Here is a 15,803-nt window from a genome sequence, read left to right as displayed (position 1 = left end):
ACCGACTGGGGTAACAGATGCAGACTCAGGAAGGGTTCTGAGGGGAAGAGAGGGGTGCAAAGTGCCTTCCCGAGCTAAAACGGGGCTCTAGGGCATCGGGGATCTCTCGCGAGAGCTCGGCAAAGGGAGTGGAGGAGTCCCAAGGGGGCCTGAGAGACCAAAGAAGCCTCAGAGGTAACAATGAGGAACTCTGAAGGGGATTTCAACAAAGTACAGATGTTGTCAGGGGCCGGGGGCTGAACAAAGGCATCCTAAATGGCAAAGAGTAAGATAAGAGCACAAAAAAAATAAAATCGAAAAGGAGCTAAAGCACTGCTAGAGTGCTGTGGAGTACAAGAAAGGACTCAGATGACATTGTTATAGAGAGTAGAGGAATTAGGAGGGGGCAGGGTAAGAAAAGAAGGCTTGGAGACACAGCGAGGGCCTTGGAGTCTCAGGAGGGTGTCTAGGCAAACTACAGATGACTGAGTGGGAGAGGAACCGAACGGAGACACCCTCGATGGCAAAGAGAAAGACAAAGGAGCGCTGCGTAACAAAGAAAGAAGGGACGCTTTCATGGAACAGGAGAGATAGAAGGGGAGATAAAGTGCTCCAAGGTGCTGTGGAGATCGAGGAAGGTCTCAGGAGGCACCGTGACTGTGAGGAGAGGGGTGTTGAGGGGGCTGACGGACAAAAGAAGGCTTAGGGACGACAAGGAGGAACTCGGGTGATCATCCGAGCAGAGTACAGAGGGTCTCGGGTGGCCGGGGACTGAACACAGGAATCCTAGACAGCGTAGAGGAACAAATGAGTGTTCTGTGGCTCAAAGATGGCCCCACCTGAAGTGCTACAAGGTGGATGTGCAGCACGAGGAAGGTCTCGGGAGGCATCGTGACTGGGAGAAGAAATGTCCCGAGGGAGCCAGAGAGACAGAAAAAAGGATTGGAGACCCAACGATTAAATCCAGAGGGGATCTGAACCGAGTAACCGTGTCATCGGAGGGCCAGGGAACAGATAGAGGCACGGCTAGAGGGAAGAAAGAACAGAATGACTGGGCTGGGTCACAGATATGGACTCGGGAAGTCCTCTGAGGGACGAGAGGGATGTGAGGTCTGCTGCAAAGCTAAAAGTGTGCTAAGGGGCAACCTCGAAGGCATCGATAGGCATCGTGACACCATTAGAGGGGTCCCGGTTGGGCCAAAGACACCAAAGGCGGCTCAGGGACACAAGGAAGAAGTCCGGAGGGGATTTGAAACAGTAGTACAGGTGTCGTCAGGAGGCGGGGACCAAATGGAGGCACCCTAGATGGCAGAGGGGATGCTAAGAGCGCTCTGAGGCACAAACCAACCCGAGGACAGGTTTCTGAGGGACCACGAGAGGATCAAAGTCCGCTACAGAGCTCAGACAGGGCTGTGGTACACAAAGAAGGCATCTGTGGAGGCAGGGTGACTGGGAGCAGAGGGGCATGAAAGGCTCGCAGGGATAAGAGAGATCGAAAGGGAGGCAGAGTGCTACCAAAGTGCTGTGGGAGCGCAAGGAAGGTCTTGGGAGGCATCCTAGCTGGCATAGAGAAGAAAAAGAATGCGCTTATTTGGGAACGGAGATCTTGGGAGAGGTGCGATTGCAACAAAACGAGTCCAAAGGGGCTCACGGAGCTAAAAGTGTGCTGCAGGGAACATCTAAGACCTCGGGAGCATCGTGACAGTAGCAGAGGGTTCTGAGAGGGACAGACAAAGAAGGCTCGAGGACATGATGAAGAAGTCCAGAGGGGATTTGAACAGACTACCGATGTCCTCAGGGGACCAGGGACTGCACAGAGGTAGCCTCGCTAGCATAGAGGACAACAAGAGCATCCCGGAGATGAAAGGTGGCCTCAGGAAAGGTTCTCGGGGAGGAGAGAAGGGCGCAAAGTGCGCTACAGAGCCAAGAGAGGGCTGTGGGGCACGAGGATGGCCTCAGGAGGCACGATGATGGCAGCAGAGGGGTGCTGAGAGTGAAAGAGAGAGAGAAGGCGGCTGTGGGACACAATGCAAACTGAAGAAGGTGTCCCCGCAATGTACAGATGTCCTCAGGGGACGAGCGACTGAATCGAGGCATCCTAGATGGCAGTGAACAAGGCAAGAGAGCTCTGGGGCACAGAGCAAGCCTGAGGAAGGGTTCCGTCTGAATGAGAGAGATACAAAGAGGGCAGCAGAGCTCCAAGGGTGCCATGGGGCACGAGGACAGTCTCGGGAGGTATCGTGATGGGAACGAGAGGGCCCCAGGGGGGACAGAGACCAACAAAGTATTGCTGACACAGTGAGGTGCTCGGAAGGGGATCTGAACAGAGTACACATGTCCTCAGGGGACCAGGGACGGAATGGAGGCATCCGACATGGCGGAGGGGAAGGCAAGAGTGCTCTGGGGCACAGTGAAGGCCCGAGGAAGAGTTGTGTCTGAATAAGAAAGATACAAAGCCTACTGCAGAACTAAAGGATGGTCGTGGAACGCAAGGACGCTCACAGGAAGCATCGTGACGGAAATAGAGGGGTGCTGAGGTGGCCGGAGAGACAGATGGTGGCTCGAGGACACAAAGGTACTCCGGAGAGGATTTGAACAGAGCACAGATGTCATGAGGGAGTCGCTGACCGATTGGAGGCAAGCGAGATGGAGGAGAGGACAAAAAGACTGCTGTGAGGAAGAGGTTCTGACAGACCGAGAGGGGTACAAATTATGCTCCAGAGATAAAAGCGTGCCGAGGAGACCCTCTAAAGCCTCGGGATGAACTGAGAGAAAAGAAAAAAGCGACTGGGTACAGGACAGACTGGAATGGATTAAAAAATAAAGACAGCAGACTGGGTAAAAATAGATGAGGAAAGAAAATGTAAAAGCGACAGGGTACAGGACAGACAGGAAAATTAAAAAACACGGAGAGACATCTTGATAAAAGTGGACATAGAACAAAAATTTTAAAAGTGACAGGATACAGGAAACAGGAAAAAATTAATAAATAGGGACAGAAAACTAGATAAGAGTACACCTAGAAACAAAATTTCAAAATGAAAAGAATGATGAGAGTAAACAAAATGGAAAATAGAGACAGTTAACTAGATAAAAGTAGACATAGAAAGAAAATTTAAAAAGCAATGTGGTTCATGACAGACAGGAAAGAATTAAAAAATAGAAACAGTAAGTGGATAAAAGTAGACAGAAATAACATTTTAAGAGCAACAGGATTAAGGAAGTAAAGGAAAAAATTAAAAAATAGGGACAGCAAACTAAAATGGAGACACATGTCATGGTTTAACCCCAGCCAGTAACTAAGCACCACGCAGCCGCTCCCTCGCTCCCCCCACTCCCAGTGGGATGGGGAGGAGAATCGGGGAAAAAAGGTAAAACTCGTGGGTTGAGATAAGAACAGTTTAATAACTAAAGTAAAATATAATACTAACAATAATAATAATTGTAATGAAAAGGAATATAACCAAAAAAAGGGAGAGAAGAAAAAAACAACCAACCAAAAAACCAGTGATGCACAATGCAATTGCTCACCACCTGCTGACCGATGCCCCAGCAGCGATCCGCCCCTCCCGGCCAACTCCCCCGCCTTTTATATACTGGGCACGACGTTCTATGGTATGGAATACCCCTTTGGCTAGTTCGGGTCAGCTGCCCCGGCTATGCTCCCTCCCCAGCTTCTTGCACACCTGCTTGCTGGCAGAGCATGGGAAACTGAAAAGTCCTTGGCTTAAGATAAGCGCTACTTAGCAACAACTAAAACATCAGCGTGTTATCAACAGTATTCTCACACTAAATCCAAAACACACACTGTACCAGCTACTAAGAAGAGAGTTAACTCTGTCCCAGCCGAAACCAGGACAACATCACATTTCATACATCCTCTTTTCGTTACATACATGTCACACTAATCCCTCCTATTTACTGCATTTACATATTGCTAATGTTGCAGAGCTATACTACGCATGCGCAGGGTTCCCGAGTGGCCGTCTGTGGTCGTTTGGGGAGGTGCCCCCTACTCATTCCGAGACAAAGTTCACATTAAGTTGTTATTTTCGTCAAGTAAGCATTCTATCCCTCATTGACTGAGCATGTCCTTGTGGTTGTTACTTTAAGATAAGTTCTTGTTAAAAAACGCTCTATCCGTACCTGCAAACGCTTCATGTAACTTCTAGCAGTTACAAGATAAAGACAACTACAGGATAATGACTACTAAGGCTTATTTACGTAAAGAAATGTTTCACATACCATCTAGCAGTTACAAGAGAATGACAACTACTAAGGTCTATTTACATACGATTAAAACAGGTGGTATCATCACCACCCTAACATGTCTCTCTGCCTCTGCCCCTTCCTCCACCGCAGTGCCACCTGCCCAACCCTCACCTGCTCAGCAGCGCGCAGTGCACACCTCGATGCTCCTCATCCGGAAGGCTTCCTCAATACGTGGTGGCTCACGCATGTAGCTGACGGGGGCACTGAGCTCCCAGCACCACATGCTGGTGGTCTGCTCTGTTAGGGACAGCTCGGAGGGATCCTTCCTCACTGCAGGGACTGGCCATTCCTGGGACAGAGGGACATGGAGGAGTGGGGCAGAGAGCCAGAAAACAGGGTGCTGCGAACAAGAGAGGGACAAGGAGCAGGACAACAGCATAGAGAGAGGAGAGCAGAGAGATGGAGCAAAAAAAACAGGGACAGAGAGATGGAGGGATAAATAAGAGAGGCAGGGGGCAGGGGAGAGAGGTGGAAGGGACCAGCAGGACAAGAAGACAGAGACAAGACAAGGGATGGGGAACACTTCTGAAGTGATAGGGGAAAAGAAACATAGGCAAGAAATAAAAAATAGAAACCGGGAGCTGGATAGAGTTGGAAAGAAAGTTTCAAAAAGCAACAGGATACAAGAACCATATCAAGAATTAAAAAATACGTACACGGAGCTGCATAGAGGGAGATGTAGGAAGGAAATTTGAAAAGCGATGGGGTGCAAGAAATTAAAATTCGGTCAGGGAGACAGAGAGAGGGAAAAGTAGCAAGAAAATTTTAAAAGTGACTAGGTTCAAGAAACATATGCAAGAATTTAAAAAACAGGGATGGAGAAGTAGAAAGAAAGCTTCAAAATTGATGGTGTTAAAGAAACATAGGCAAGAATTGAAAAACAAGGACAGGGAGCTCGATAGAAGGAGACTGTAGTGGGTTTGACCTTGGCTGGCTGCCGGGTGCCCACCAAGCTGCTCTATCACTCCCCTCTTCAACAAGACAGGGAAAGAAAATACAATGAAAAAGCTTGTGGGTCGAGATAAGGACAAAGAGATCGCTCCCCAATTACTGTCACAGGCAAAACAGACTGGACTTGGGGAAATCAATATAATTTATTGTCAGTCAAAATCAGAGTAAGATCATGAGAAAAAGAACAAATCTAAAAAACACCTTCCCCCCACCCCTCTCTTTTTTCCTGGGCTCATCTTCACTCCTCACTTCTCTACCTCCTCCCCAAAGCAGTGCAGGGGGACAGGGAGCAGGGGTTGCGGTCAGTTCATCACATGTTGTCCCTGCTGCTCCTTCCTCCTCATGTTCTTCTTCTGCTCTAGCGTGGGGTCCTTCCCACGGGGCCACAGGTCCTGCCAGCAAACCTCCTCCAGCATGGGCTCCTCTCCACAGCTGCTGACAGGAGCCTGTTCCAGTGTGCGCTCTCCACAGGGTCACAGGTTCCTGCAGGCACATCCACCTGTTCTGGCGTGGGGTCCTCCACGGGCTGCGGGTGCATGTCTGCTCCACCATGGACCTCCACGGGCTGCAAGGAGACAGCCTGCCTCACCATGGTCTTCACCACAGGCTGCAGGGGAATCTCTGCTCTGGTGCCTGGAGCCCCTCCTCCCCCTCCTCCTTCCCTGACCTTGGTGTCTGCAGGGCTGTTTCACACTCGCATTTTCTCTGTCACAGCTTCAGCGCAGCATTTTTTAGCCCTTCTTAAATATGTCATCACAGAGGTGCTACCAGCGTTGCTGACGGGCTCAGCTTTGAGCAGCAGCAGATCTGTCTTGGAGCGGGCTGGAACTGGCTATGCCCAGCACAGGGGCAACTCCTGGTGTCTTCTCACAGAAGCCACCCCTGCAGCCCCTGCCTCCACCCCCAGCTAACAAAACCTTGCCACATAAATCAATAGGACAGCAATCAGCTGCAGGGCAGGTGGGGGGATTGAAAGATAGGGAAAGGGAGCCACAGAGAGAGAGGCAGAGGCGGAGGCAAAACCATAGCGATGGGCTACAGGCCAGAGAAGGAGGAAAGGAGAGGGAACCAGACAGAGAGAGATGGAGAAAAACAAAGAATAGCGATCGGCCGCAGAGCAGAGAGGGAGGAATTAAAAAAAAAGGACAGTGGGGTGGACAGAGAGAGACTGAGAAATACCAAAACCCTCAATGAGCTAAAGGGGGGAGGACTTAAAGGACACGGAGCGAGATAGAGAATGGTAAAGAGAAAAATGGGTTATGAGACAGAGGAGGCAGAAAGGGGGGGGCGGTCCCGCGAACCCCACCCGGGGGCGGGGCCAGAGGGGGCGGGGGGCGGTCCCGCGAACCCCACCCGGGGGCGGGGCCAGAGGGGGGCGGGGGGCGGTCCCGCGAACCCCACCCGGGGGCGGGGCCAGAGGGGGGCGGGGGGCGGTCCCGCGAACCCCACCCGGGGCGGGGCCAGAGGGGGGCGGGGGGCGGTCCCGCGAACCCCACCCGGGGGCGGGTCGACGCGGGGAAAAACTCGCGTGGGGAAAAACTCGCGTGGGAAACGCGTGGGAAAACTCGCGTGGGGAAAAACTCGCGTGGGGAAAAACTCGCGTGGGAAAAACTCGCGTGGGGAAAAACTCGCGTGGGGAAAAACTCGCGTGGGGAAAAACTCGCGTGGGGAAAAACTCGCGTGGGGAAAAACTCGCGTGGGGAAAAACTCGCGTGGGGAAAAACTCGCGTGGGGAAAACTCGCGTGGGGAAAAACTCGCGTGGGGAAAAACTCGCGTGGGGAAAAACTCGCGTGGGGAAAAACTCGCGTGGGGAAAAACTCGCGTGGGGAAAAACTCGCGTGGGGAAAAACTCGCGTGGGGAAAAACTCGCGTGGGGAAAAACTCGCGTGCTCGCGGGGAAAAACTCGCGTGGGGAAAAAACTCGCGTGGGAAAACCGCGTGGGGAAAAACTCGCGTGGGGAAAAACTCGCGTGGGAAAAACTCGCGTGGGGAAAAACTCGCGTGGGGGAAAACTCGCGTGGGGAAAACTCGCGTGGGGAAAAACTCGCGTGGGGAAAAACTCGCGTGGGGAAAAACTCGCGTGGGGAAAAACTCGCGTGGGGAAAAACTCGCGTGGGGAAAAACTCGCGTGGGGAAAAACTCGCGTGGGGAAAAACTCGCGTGGGGAAAAACGATGGCCCACAGGGCAGAGAGGGAGGAATTAAAAAGGGGGACAGTGAGGTGGACAGAGAGAGACTGAGGTTTCTGTTTGTTTTTAAATCGATGAGCTAAAGGCGAGAGACAGAGGAATTAAAGAATAGGGACAGGGAGCCAGACAGAGAGAGAACAATAAAGACAAAAATGGGCTATGGGACAGAGAGGGAAGACATTAAAACATTGGGACAGGGACCTGGAACAAGAGAATATAAGCAAGAAAAAGCATATCTAGAATACAGGGCAGAGAGAGAGGAATTTAGAAATAGGGACATGGAGCCAGACAGAGAGAATTGGGGGGGCGGGAATTGTGAAGGGCTAAAGGGCAGATGGGGAGGAATTAAAAAGAATTGGGATAGGAAGACAGACAGATAGATGGAGAAAGACAAAAATAGCGATGGGCTGCAGGACAGAGACAGAGGATGAAAAAAAAGAGGGACAGGGAACACGACAGAAGCATATAGAGAGAAAAAGAACACAGAGAGGTAGAACGACAGAGAAAGAGGGGGACTCGGGAGAATGAGAGAGGGAGAGGTACAGGGAAGTGAAAAAATGCCAGCAGTGAGAGAAATAGAAGGGAGGGGACTGGGATGCAGAAGGGCGACAGAGCTGTCTGGGATGCAGACAGCAAAAATAACATAGGCAACAGGACAAAGGGATTGACAGAGAAGTAAGGGACAGGCAGCAGGACAGAGGAACAGAAGGAAAAAATACCGATGAGCAACAGGACAAAGGGACACAGAGAAAAAGAAGGAGGGAGAGAGAGAGAAAGATGGGGCTAGAGCACGGGACTTGGAGACAAAAAGCAGGACAAGGAACAGGACAGAGGGACTGGGGGTGGGGTGGGAGAACCAGATGCAGATTAAGACAAAGAGATGGAGAAAGAAAACAAAACAATGATGGGCTGCTGGACAGAGATGGAGCAAGAAAAAGTAGGGCCAGAGTAGGGAAGAGAGAAAGGAAAAAAGGGACAGCTGGCTGGACAGGGGGATATAACTAGAAACAATGAGACAGGCAGCGGGACAGAGGGATAAAGGCAGAATAACCAGGGAGAGGAAGCAGGACAGATGGACAGTAGGAGGAAAAAAAGGCCAGGGAGCAGGACTGAGAGATGGAGAAAGAAGCGTTAGGGGCAGAGGGATAGAGAGTGCAAAATACAGGCTAGAGGAAGGACAGAGGGACAGAGAGAGAACGAGAGGGACAGAACGCGGACAGAGAGCAGGAGAAAGAAAACCAGTGACAAGCAGCAGGCCAGAAGCCAGGGGAAGGAAGGACAGGAGGAAGGAGAGAGGGATACAGAAAGCAAGTGAGGGACAGGGAGGAAGAAAATGGGATACAGAGAAAAAGAGAGGGATGGGGAGCAAGCAAGAGCAACAGGGAGAATGACAGGGAGATGGAGCCAGAGAAAAAACAGGGACTGAAAGCAGGACAGAGAAATGGAAAAGGAAAATTAGGGATGGGTACAAGCACAGAGAGGAAAAGAATGCCAGGGAACACGCCAGAGAAAAAAAAAAAAAGACAGGTGCAGCTCAGGACAAAGAGATGGAAAAGGAAAAAACAGTGATGGGCTGCAGGACAGAGACGAAGGATGACAAGAAGGAAGGAGAGAGAACAGGACAAAAACACAGGCAGAAAAAGAAAAGGGAGCGGTAGAACAAGAGAGAAAGGGAGAGAGGAAGACGGAGCAGGACAGAAGAATAGAGAGAAGATGAGAGGTACAGGGAAGCAAAGAAAATCACAGCAGCGTGGGAAAGAGAGGGGCCAGGGGAGGGACAGGGAGGGACCGGGACACAGAGGAGGGGTGACAGGGCCCCAAGGGCCCAGGACTCACCACAGCTCTTGCTCTCGGCGCTGCCAGAAGAATTTGTCAGTTCAGACCCTTCTTTCTCCTGCTCTCCTCCCTCTTCTGTAACTCTGGTCACTTGGCTGTCCTCCACCTGAGAGAATACGTGGGTGTCTCACAGCTCTTACGAGATGAAACTTCCTAGACACGCAGCCTCGCTCGGTTGTGCACTCCATGGCTGTGATGGACTGCAGGATGAGAAAAGAGGCCAGGGATCAGGACAGAGGGGAATAATGGGACAGCGAACTAGGCAGGGGATATAGCAAGAAACAATGAGACAGGCAGTGTTATGCAGATATACAAGCAAAAAGGGGGACGATGGAGGACAGAAAAGCTAAGAGAAAATGGACAGGGAGCGGGGCAGAAATGGAGAAACATCCAGAGATGGCGGGTGCAGGCAGCACCCACGGGTCCGGTGGCAGAGTAGCTCAGGGGCGGTGGGGAACTCACGTGGGGAAAAATTCACATGGGTCATGAGCCACACATGGCAACGGGCATGAGCCACCCACGGACACAGGACTGGGGGGGGGCCACCCATGGACACAGGGGCCAGAGGGGGGCGGGAGCCCCCCGCAGACATGGCAGGGGGGACATGCTTTGGGATGACCTGCACCAGGGGGTCCACCTGGGATAATCCATAGCAGATAACTCACCTGGGATGACCTGCAACACATGGTCTAGAATATCTATTGAGACACACACATATTTGCACATATATCTATTTCCATGTATTATATAGAATATCTATTTAGACATAGACATATTATCTCTACTTACACATATCTCTGTTTCCACTTATTATATAGAATATCTATTTAGACTTACATATTATCTCTGTTTACACTTACCTATTTCCCTTAAGCATACAGACCATCTATTTAGACTATTTATCTTTAGACCTATTAGGTATTTTGACACTTTAGCATCTTTTCAGACATCTCCGCTTAGACTTACTAAGTGTTACATAGTGTAGTGTGGATAGCTCTACCTAGTCAGACTTCTTTCTATTTTAAATTCCTTCGTATATAAAATATATCTTTTTTGCATTTTTAAAGTCCTTTATTTTTTAATTTATATATACACACAAGTTATTTTTGTATTTTAAACCCCTACATATATATCTCTAGTCAGAATTTTTTTATATTCTATAATCCTTTATATGATACAGTAGATAGAGGTTTCTATTTTGAAATCCTTTTTTATATATAAAACAATATTATTTTTCAATATCTATAAACCCGAGATCTTTTTCTCTATTTCAAACACCTCACACCCATATTTACAGTTTCTATTGTTTTTTAAACCCCCCATCCACCAATTCTCAGGCATTTTGGGGCTGTGACCCACCCCCATCCACCACTCACCTGCTCCTCTGCCACATCATTGCCCCCCCGCTGACACTGCTGCCCCAAATGACATCATCACCTCCCCACACCTCCCCAATCCTCCCCTTTTTATTCACCCCCAAAAAAGGCACAAAATGAGGGAAACAGCCCAACCAGCAGCTCGTTACTTTAAGACTGTCATTGACATATGTATACACACCCCCCAAAAGGGTGGCTCTGCTAGGAAGCTAAAGGGGGAGTGCTCCCCCCAAACAGTTGCAGCCCCCCAGCCCCTGTCCTGCAGGCTGGCAACCGGCCCACGAGGCGGGGGGGGGGCAAAGGGGAGCGTGACAGGGGATGGCGCCACATCCCTTGCTCAGGCTCTGCTCTGGGATGTTGCCCCTCCGTTCCCACGCTGGGAGGGGCTCCCCAGGGCAACAAACGCCCCCGGTCCCTCTCGGCCCCGCACTCTCCCCCCAACACAGCCCTTGCTGTGCACCTGCGGGGCACCCGCTGCAGACAGAGCCAGGAGCCTCCAGGCACAGGGCCGGCCCCTTACGGTGAGTCTTCTTAGCCACCGGCAGGCAAAGCTGGGCTCGGGGGGGAATCTATTGAGCATCGCGAGATGCTTACACCACCGCATCTGAAAAACAAAAATCCCAAACTGTATTTCAGCCTACTAAAATAACACGTCTGGCTTGCTGGGTCAACAAAATTGGAAGTGAAGCATAAAACTTTAAAGAGTAAACTAAAAAAGAAAGACTAAATCTCAGTAATTCACTTTATACTAAAAAGGCATGCATATTTTTATATACATCCAATAACAATACCTATACGATAAAAGCAGTTGATTTTCCTGTTGCATTAGTTTAACTTGCATAGCTGTGAATTGATACCATTAAATTACCTGTCTCCAAAATACACAGCTATAAGTTGACTAGGGGTTTTTTTTTGTGTTACATGATTAGGATGGACATCTGGCCAGCTGCAGTGCCCAAGAGAGATGCTACTGAACTGCCAGGGAAATGCGCCATTGAAAGCGAGACAGAAATAAAGGACTTCAGAGCACTCCATCAAAATACCAGGAAAAAAACCCCCATAACAGTCAGTTGCCTGTCTTTTTCAAGATTTAGACAAAATACCTCACTGCTTAAGTACACCTATAAAATTATATGCTACAGCTATTTGGCAGTTACAGTTTAAACAATGCAAGTCAATTTGTAAATTTTACAATTTTAACTTCTTTTAAAGTTTTATTTATGACAGAAAAACCAGTGAGATGAGATCCCCCATATGATTTTACTTTTGTGGAGAAAAAGAAAAAAAAAAAAAAAATCAAGTCCCCAGTGCTGCAATACATAAGGCTACCAAAAAGGATTGGCAGATTTGCTAATGCTCTTGGCTGTACTGAAGCACGCAGAGGAACATGTTTTTATGATATCTCAACTGTTACAACTGAGAACCCAAAGACCAGGGATGCCCTCAGCTACTGAAAGACTTGCTGTACCTGGGTCTTACGAAGAAAATTGACTGTTTTTTAAACAGTGAAAAATCTTATTGCTGATGACTTCTACTGCCAATTACATCATCTCTAAAAATACACTCTGATGGGAAGTTCATAAAATGCAACTTCTTTGAATGAGAAAGATTTCCATTTTGGAAAGTCTCTTTCCAACTGAAATAAAAGTTACACACTGTAGGGCAGTGGTCCCCAGTCACTCAACTTAGCTTTCAGAGGGCTGGGGATCTGAATCCATCCTCAACAAAAACCACATCAGCAAACCAGGATATTCCTGCAGTTGCCAGGTTCCTCTTCATCATCTGCACAAAAACAGTGCCAGCAGTAAATATCACATAGGTCAGCACAGACCTCTTCCACAACACCGTCCTCAAAAGCAACATGGCCTTCTGCTCACCTGCTCCACACAGATTCCAGTGTTGGACACTGCAGCCATCATCGCTTGTGGCACCTAAGATACCAGAAGACAGAAAACTACCATTGTGCTTGCAAGAAATCACCAGCCCCATGCTCCTCCTCACTACTATCCCCACTCACCCCAAATGCTCATCCAAGTCCAAAGGTGGCCTGCATGGCACCTGCAAAAACCAAATAAAAGTGAGATCCTGACACTTATAATCTATGAGGGGCTTACTGTAAGCTGAAAAGGTTCTAGGAACAATATGATACTCTGTGAGCAATTGGGAAAGGTGATGAGCCGTCCCATACTCCAAAAGACACTATGCCTTATGTCCCTGCCCCTTTCTTGAGAAATGCCAAAACTCCATATACAGATGCATACAAGATGCTCACCCTAACCCCTACTAGATAATCTCACCATCAGTCCTGTTAAGAGTGATGATATCAGCAACTCACACAGCATACAGCAAAGCTGGTGAAGAAAACAAGGTTCCATCTTCAATAAAGGCAGGAATTCCAGGAAAATGCAATGCACCTAAAATTAAAATAAAAAACAACATACTATTAAACCATCATGCCACCCCTGAACACTCAACACAAAACTACTGACCTAAAAAAGAGAAACTTGCATACAAGTGTACTTTCTGCTACATATGCTGCTGAACTTTGACTGGTCCCAAAGCTCTTACCTCAAACAGACACCTCCACTTCTCTGAACGGCAACACGCATCTGCCCAGACAGCTTAGACAACTCAAAAGCTGCAAAGGACTGAAGGAACAGCAGATCACTGACACCAAAGAAGCTCAGGAGCAGAATGAGCTCCCAGAGCAGACGCTGCGGCTCATATACCCCGGGCCCTGCCCACACCCCCTTCCCACAATCCCCTGGGAAAGGGGCGGGGCCAACCACCAGAAGACATAAAGGCGGCCAGAGGAGCAGCAGGGAGTTTTCTCAGCTGCCTGAAGTTTACAGCATGCAAAGCGCTGAACAGAGATAAGCAACCCTTACTGGAAATGACGATACCTGCTCTTTTTCTACAACTACATCTACACTGCATCAGCAATGTGACCGGGTATGTAATTAAACTTATTTTTTCTGGGGCATAGGTAGACAAAGATAGATGTCCTACTAAGCCATGTGAGAAAGTAGCTCATTAAATGCAATAACAGTATTATTTTCAAAAATGATGTCCTTTAGTTTCCTAAAAGAAAATGCTATGGGGTTACACTTTGTTTCTAGCAAGACCATGCATACTACCTAACTTCTACCAGAACTGCCTTCTGGATAGGGCTGAATGAGAAAGCAGAATTAGATCCCATAAGAATCCCTTCTCAAAAATATCTCTGCTTGCAAAGTAAATTATTTACTGTAAATCACTGACGATTCAGGGTCACCTTGGCAGTCTCTCTGAGCGACTCCCTTAACAGAACTAGATGAGTCCCAAAGAACAGAAAACGCAAAAAAACCATGAAAATACAAGAAAAGTATCAGACACTGTATGAAGCAACCTAATTAACACCTAAACAGCTAGAATAAAAATAAATTGCAAAACACAACAAAAACCACCATAGGAGGTGTGTTAATAAAAATAGATGAAGGCTATCGCCTTCTCTGAAAAACACAAGACAAGATCTGAGCTGATGATAGACATCTTTGGGGTACCAGCTACCAAATAGAAACCTACTATAAGATGGAAAACAAAAAGACTCCTCTGGAGCACAAAGATAGCATTGGAAAAGGTTCTGACAGAACAAGAGGCATCGTCACAGGGATTAGAGAGATCCCGAAGGGGCCAGAGAGACCAAAGAAGTCTTGGGGATGCAATGAGCTCAAAAGGGAATTGAACAAAGTACGGATGTCCTCATGGGACCAGGAACCAAATGGAGGCGCACCAAACAGATGAGAGGACAGAAAGACCGACTGGGGTAACAGATGCGGACTCAGGAAGGGTTCTGAGGGGAAGAGAGGGGTGCAAAGTGCCCTCCTGAGCTAAAACGGGGCTCCAGGGCATAGGGGATGTCTTGCGAGAGCTCGTCAAAGGGAGCTGAGGAGTCCCGAGGGGGCCTGAGAGACCAAAGAAGCCTCAGAGGTAACAATGAGGAACTCTGAAGGGGATTTCAACAAAGTACAGATGTTGTCACAGGGCCGGGGGCTGAATGAAGGCATACTAAATGGCAAAGAGTAAGATAAGAGTGCTCTGAAGAGCACAAAAAAATAAATCGAAAGGGAGCTAAAGCGCTACAAGAGTGCTGTGGAGTACAAGAAAGGACTTGGAAGACATTGTTATAGAGAGTAGAGGAATTAGGAGGGGGCAGGGTAAGAAGAGAAGTCTTGGAGACACAGCGAGGGCCTTGGAGTCTCAGGAGGGCATCTAGGCAAACTACAGACCACTGAGTGAGAGGAACCAAATGGAGACACCCTTGATGGCAGAGAGAAAGATAAAGGAGTGCTGCATAGCAAAGAAAGAAGGGAGGCTCTGATGGAACAAGAGAGATAGAAAGGGAGACAAAGTGCTACAAGGTGCTGTGGAGATCAAGGAAGGTCTCGGGAGGCGGTGTGACTGTGAGGAGAAGGTTGTTGAGGGGGGCTGATGGACAAAAGAAGGCTTAGGGACGACAAGAAGGAACTTGGGTGATCATCTGAGCAGAGTACACACCGTCTCGGGTGGCCAGGGACTGAACACAGGCATCCTAGATAGCGTAGAGGAACAACTGAGTGTTCTGTGGCTCAAAGATGGCCCCACCTAAAGTGCTACAAGATGGACGTGGAGCACAAAGGTCTCAGGAGGCATCATGACCGGGAGAAGAAATGTCCTGAGGAAACCAGAGAGACAGAAAAAGGATTGGAGATATGGCAATTAAATCCGGAGGGGATCTGAACCGAGTAACCATGTCATCAGAGGGCCAGGGAACGAATAGAGGCACGGCTAGAGGGAAGAGAGGACAGAATGACTGGGCTGGGTCACAGATATGGACTCGGGAAGTCCTCTGAGGCAACGAGAGGGATGTGAGGTCCGCTACAAAGCTAAGTCTGCTAAGGGCAACCTCGAAGGCATCGACAGGCATCGTGACACCATTAGAGGGGTCCCGATTGGGCCAAAGACACCAAAGAAGGCTCAGGGACACAAGGAGGAAGTCTGGAGGGGATTTGAACAGAGTACAGATGTCCTCAGGAGGCGAGGGACCAAATGGAGGCACCCTAGGTGGTAAAGAGAATAAGAGCGCTCTGAGGCACAAACAAACCTGAGGACGGGTTTCTGAGGGACCACGAGAGGATCAAAGTCCGCTACAGAGCTCAGACAGGGCTGTGGTACACAAGAA

General features: G+C 48.9%; 2 long non-coding RNA genes across 3 annotated transcripts in view; one reads left to right on the top strand and one right to left on the bottom strand.

The window, feature by feature from the left end:
* The window catches only part of LOC127029255 (uncharacterized), a 182,128-nt gene that overhangs the window by 125,405 nt on the left and 40,920 nt on the right, over nt 1–15,803 (top strand). The window lies entirely within an intron of this gene.
* On the bottom strand, nt 4,371–13,227 carry LOC127029252 (uncharacterized). Of its 2 annotated transcripts, none has more exons than XR_007768151.1 (8): nt 13,172–13,227; nt 12,939–13,017; nt 12,621–12,661; nt 12,481–12,534; nt 12,289–12,385; nt 11,064–11,207; nt 9,228–9,427; nt 4,371–4,540 (listed from the first exon to the last, which is right to left on the bottom strand). It is a non-coding gene; the product is annotated as an uncharacterized LOC127029252 (long non-coding RNA). The 2 variants fall into 2 exon arrangements; XR_007768150.1 differs by lacking the exon at nt 4,371–4,540 and adding an exon at nt 5,471–5,767.

Source organism: Gymnogyps californianus, unplaced genomic scaffold (genome assembly GCF_018139145.2).
Source record: "Gymnogyps californianus isolate 813 unplaced genomic scaffold, ASM1813914v2 HiC_scaffold_85, whole genome shotgun sequence".
Taxonomy (NCBI): Eukaryota; Metazoa; Chordata; class Aves; order Accipitriformes; family Cathartidae; genus Gymnogyps; species Gymnogyps californianus.
Note: the sequence above shows the minus strand (reverse complement) of the source record. Positions and strands in the feature narration are given on the sequence as shown.